Here is a 6,000-nt window from a genome sequence, read left to right as displayed (position 1 = left end):
GCTTTCGTGGGCTACAGCCCACGAAAGCTTATGCTCTAATAAATTTGTTAGTCTCTAAGGTGCCACAAGTACTCCTGTTCTTTTTGCGGATACAGACTAACACGGCTGCTACTCTGAAACCTATTTGAATAGTGACAATAGATCATTTAGATAGCAGATTTCATATGGTGCACATGTACAGTTCCTGACCATGGTTTGGGTCTATGGATTTCATCTCCCCAACCTACCCAAATGTCTCTTTTTTATTAAGCAGCGCAGAGGAGACAGGACATCGACTGATGCGTTATTCAAAGTTTCCTCTGAGAAGAAAGTCAGCATAAGGGCTTGAATTCAGACCTATTAGGAGTCTTAACTCAATGACTGGCTGGCCCAGCAGTGTGACTGCTAGTTTATTAACAGGGTCATTCTACTATCCCCCCAAATGAATACCTCTGTAATAAAATGTACTTTCTAATCGTGACTGCATAATGTTTCTGAACAGTGCACAATTCACTTAATACTGTCATTTATTATTGAGGTGGCAGCAACGATCTAAATTAGTGTGACACCTCCCATGACCACAACTCACAGTTCAGTTCTAAGTTTAAGTGAAAACTCTGACTATGCATTAAACCTGTCTAGTCCAACCAAACGTTTAAGGGAAGAAGTTCCTTAGCAGCATGAGGGAAAAGTCAGTGTCCAAATTTTATGAACCAGGGGATTTGATGAATCCTGAGCTGCATTCTCTGGTCTTACTCATAAGTTTCTTCTCTTTAACCAGACAGATAAGTAGGTAAATGGATACAACAGTTCTTAGGCAGTTTTTTTGACAAGTGTGACTGCTGTATGCATCAGGATCCTGATCTGAAGTCAATGGAGACTTTGCCATTGTCTTCAATGGGCTTTCAATCAGGCTACTGATCACTATGCTCTATAAACATGGCCGATGCAAATGATGCAAATTCCTATCAGGGCACTTCCCTGTTACAATTGGCCTCTCAGAGTCCATGAGAGAGTTTTGGAGGCAAGGTTGAGGTGTAAGGTGGAGGAAAACATAGGAGAGGAGTAGCATGTTTTAAAGAAGAGAAGGATATAAACTGTTTATTAATAAATTTAGGCTTAAAATTAGATGGAGGTTTCTAACCATCAGAGAAGTGAAGTTCTGGAACAGTCTTCCAAGGGCAGTAGTGGGGACAAAAAAAACCCATACTTGTTTTAAGACTGAGCTTAATAAATTGATAGAGGGGATGGTATGATGGCATATGGCTATCTGTGACTGCTATTAGCAAATATCTCCAATGGCTGGAGATGGGACACTAGATAGGAGGGCTCTGAGTTACCAGGGAAAGAATTATATGTAATGTCTGGTGGGTGGGTCTCACATGTTCAGGGTCTAGCTGATCACCATATTTGGGGTTGGGAAGGAATTTTCTCCCATGTCAGATTGGCAGACCCTCTGGGGTAGGGAGGTTCCCATTCCTCTGCAGCATGAGGCATGGTTGCCTGCATTTTGAACTAGAGTAAATGCTGGATTCTCTGTAACTTGAAGTCTTTAAATGAAGATTTGAGGACTTCAGTAATGCAGCCACAGGTTATGGGCCTACACAGATGTGGGTTGGTGAGGTTCTATGGCCTGCAGTCATCATGATGGTTGCTTCTGTCCTTAGAATCTATGAATACTATAGATGCAATGTTTGCAATGTGACATGTTTAAGAAAATAAGTGGATGATGAAACTGCCATGTAGCATTTACTGATCTTCAGAAAGCATATGACTTGGTTCTGCAGGAGCTGGCATTTGGAGATGGATGGAAGGGGAACATCAAGAAGTGGAGATGATAGAGGAGCTGCATCAAGGGTCAAGAGCTAAGGTAGTAAACACAGAACTCTCTGAAATTCTATGAGGTGATGGTGGGATTGAGACAGGGCAGCATGCTGAGTCCACTTCTTCATCCTAATTATGGAGTTAAACTAGTAGGAGTACCAAGTCCATGGAGACAGAGAAGACTAACATATGCAGATCTGACAGCATACATCAACAAGGAATTGGTAAATATGGCCAGAGTGGACATCTGTGTCTAAAGACCATGGTTTGAAGATAAACACAAAGAAAACTGAAGGTTATGCAAGTAGAGAAGGTGGAAGAAGAGCTATTGATTGAAGTTTCAGGAGAGAAGTGAATCCGAAGAAAGAATGTGTACTTGGGAAGTACAGTTAGTGCCATCAGAGAGATCTGGAGAACCCAATGTGCATGGGCATCAGTGAAAAAGTTGGCATGAGTACCGTGGGCTGTTGCATGTGTTTATCCATGCCTGCTCTGTGGTTTGGAAACAGTGGGGCTTAAAAAGATGGAAGAAAAGATACAGGTAGTAGATAATATGCCAAGGAGAAAGGGAGAAAAGCAGAGGCTAGACAGAATATGCATAGAAATTAGGGGTCAGATGAACTTGGGACTTTTAGTGATAGACAGGCTAGAGAGCACATCTGATAAATGGGAGGAGAAAGAACAGGAATGAAAGCAGTGGAGGAAAAGGACAGCAAGAGAGGATGTGAAAGACCAAGCATCCAGTGGAAAAGGCTGTCAGGAAAAGTTTGAAGAGAAAGGGACTGGAACACCAAGATCTATGAACCCATGCCATGGACTGGAAGGAGTGGCAAAGAATTATGGGCACCTCCAATCCTGTGTAAATGAGGAAAGGAGCAGAGGAATGGAGTTAAATGTGTGTGTCGACTGTAGATTATAGATAGATAGATAGATAGATAGATAGATAGATAGATAGATCTTAAGAGCTTCAGAGCACACACATACACATTAGTTTTTCAGATCTCCATTGTTTAGCTTTTTTAGTTCCACAGCAGTGCACACAGATTAACATTGTTAAACTTGTTTCTAACAGATGTAAAGAAATGTTTAGTGCCCTCCAGCATTTCATGCCTTCCTCAGTTAGCTGGCATCAGGAGAGGTGTTGATTTTGTTCATTGGCTGTTAAAGAATAGCGAGTTTAAGATGTCACCAGAGGAATATCTCCCAAATTGTGTGTTTTGTTTTATTTATTTATTTTTAAGATTGAGGCATCTTTGTTTTCCACACCATCCTGTTCCAAATTAAGGGCAAAGAAATGGATGAGAATCAGTTTTGTGAACCTTAAATATGCTGAGTTGAGACAGGTTACATCTAGGTTATTGATTCAAAATATTTTTTGTTCTGCCTTTTGTTCAGCCTCTTTGATTTATTAACATAGGTTTCTTTTTGATCTGGCCATATCTTGTCAGTCCTGATGTCCCAGCCATGGACTTTTGATTTCTTTTTCATCTAGTGATACCAGCAAAGAACTCTTTAAAAGACAGAGGAAGGGATTTGAGGTTGTCATATAAAACCTCTGTTACTCAGTTTTCAATATCTCATTGAGCCTCTCACAGCTTTGATATTTTAAGTAGGCATCACAACAAAGGGAAAACAAATGACTGGAAAGGTAATGCAGTATATTAGGCCTGTTAATGGCTCTGAAAGTCCCAAGCAGACCTGCTGAAAGAAGGGTTCTTTCCCATGAGTGCTATTTAATTTCTGCGGGAGGGTTTTCCTAGTGATTTTTAAACTCCACAGAATACATTTAGTAGTGTGACTGCTGTCTCTCCACCTATGCTAAGAGCACAGCAGTATTCTCTTTAGTTTTATGGTTCCTTTAATTAATTTAATTTAACAAGCCAATCAAGGGGATGTTTCTGGAGATTCCATTCACTTAGAATTTACTTCAGCAGAAGCAAAACCAAGTGGAAAAATCAGACAGTTTGTCATCCCTCCATCATGGTAAGGCAAAGAAAAGTGAGTGATGACAATATCTTATTACATTGATTCTGCTTCTCAAAAACAATCATTAATGAATGTGACAGTTTAGTTCAGATATACCAGATGTCTATTCAGATGATTAAATGTGAAGGCATTAAGCACTTTAAACATTTAATTAGAAGAATTATTTTGATATGGGAAGTTACTAAAGTTGGTAGGTGGAAATAACTGGTATTTTAAAATATCTCAAGTCAAATTCCACTCTCAGATATATCTGTCCAACCCTTTGAAGTCAGCTAAAGTCAATGGGCTTGCATAGCTGTAAGTGAGGAAGAATGGTCTAGTAGTTAGGGTGCTAACTGGGGACTGAAGAGACACATTTCCTGGTTCCTGTCTATGCCACTGACTTGGTCAAGATCACACCGTCTTCTGCACCTCAGTTCCTCATCTGTAAAATGGGATAATAATACTTCCCTAACTCACAGGGGTGCCATATTGCTAAATACAATGAAGATTGTGAGATGCTCAGATATTGTTGTGTCTGGCATCAGGGTGATAAGGGGATAGAGAGTCTAGTTTTACTCTTGTGGCTACCTTCAATAAGGGTATTCTGAACAGCATCTTTCAAACTGCCGCCCAAAATGCTTTGCAGCTGCAGTTACTTGGCTTAAGACTCTCAGGCTTCAAGCAGCTTTATAGAGACCCCCATATGACTTTGGATGCTGTAAATTGGATTAGTGAATATTTGTTCATTTCACCTGGGTTACAGGAAGCACTGAGAAATTCAACAGGTGATGTAGGATCAACCAGAAGCTATTTCCCCTCCCTGTAGGAGGCCAAAAGGAGGACTAATCACTGTATTACATAGCCATCAATACCAAATATTGAGATGGCATACACTCTCTTTCCTATAACATCCAATTATCCCCAAAGAAATCCACAGAAAGGAAAAGTCCCATAGAAGATAATACACATATCCATTAGCTCATCCATTGTCCTATATGCAGCATCTTATACCTGTAGCTTACATACTCCTTACACAGAAGAAGAAAGAATTCCTGAAAACCCTCTAAGAATGCTACAAACCACTCTGTGGGTCAGATACTATATACAAAGCATTCCATGCAATAAACATCTTAAAGAAACAACATCAGATTTTAAATAAAAACATTCAACAGTTTACTAGGTCTATTCAAAGGTACTATTGGTGTCAGGATCATGTTAGCGTAAGGTACCTGGTAACTTCCCCAAATATAGGACTCCTGGTAGATCAGTCATCTGCAAGTGTCTGGTCTTTTTGGCATGGGGCTGGCATCTCCTTTTCTCCCCAAGAACTCAAATACCTAAGCTTGATCTGGCTTCTTTCAAGATAGCGCCAATCTGTTTGCTTTCTGATCTCAAGCCAATCTGAAATTGCTCCATCCAGGATGGCTAAACAAACTCAACATTTCAGCCCCTCTGTCACACAGTGTTCTACTCACCACTGGAGCATCTCCTTGGTGCTCACTCTCTCTTTCAGGATTCAACTACTCCCTCTTCATGGCTTGGCCCTCTAGCCAGGTCACTGTAGTTTTCTCCTTCCAGGGGTTTGTGTACCAAAGTCTCTTTGTATCAACCATCCCAAGCAGTCTTCCAATTCATTGCCCCTCAATGGCACCACTTCCCCAGGGGCTGGTCAGTGAACACATGCCCCTCCCCACAACACTGAGTTCCAGCCCAGAGACACTACAACAAGAAGTAAAGGTCTACACAGTCCTAAACTTTACACTGCTGTATCCCTAGGCTACTTCCTATATTGTCTTCTCTCACCCTGACAGTGACTACAGCCTCCTTCTATGCTCAGCTACTAGGCTTTATACAGGCTCCTCCTGTTCCTCTCCAGGGGAGCTTCATCTCTAGTTAGTCCTCCTTGATCCCTGGCTCCTCCTCCATGTACAGCCTAGGAAGTTAATTGGCTCACCCAGCCACCTTAACCCCTTCAGGCCCTGTGTGGGGTGAACACCCCATCACACGCTTTTCTGGACAACCCTACTTTACCCTAATTCCCCTCATGACTTCACATCACAGTTCACTTCAGCCTGCCTATTTTAAGTAATGGTCCCCCTTCAAAACAGATGGCAGAATCACCCTACCTTATGGCAGAATCTCCTTGTTACCTTCCATTTGGAGTACTCCCATCTTCTTGCAGCTTTTTATCTGTCACATTAACTAGGATAGAAAACAGCAAATTCTCTC

Source organism: Terrapene carolina, unplaced genomic scaffold (assembly GCF_002925995.2).
Source record: "Terrapene carolina triunguis isolate 2854851 unplaced genomic scaffold, T_m_triunguis-2.0 Scaffold96, whole genome shotgun sequence".
NCBI lineage: Eukaryota > Metazoa > Chordata > Testudines > Emydidae > Terrapene > Terrapene triunguis.
Note: the sequence above shows the minus strand (reverse complement) of the source record.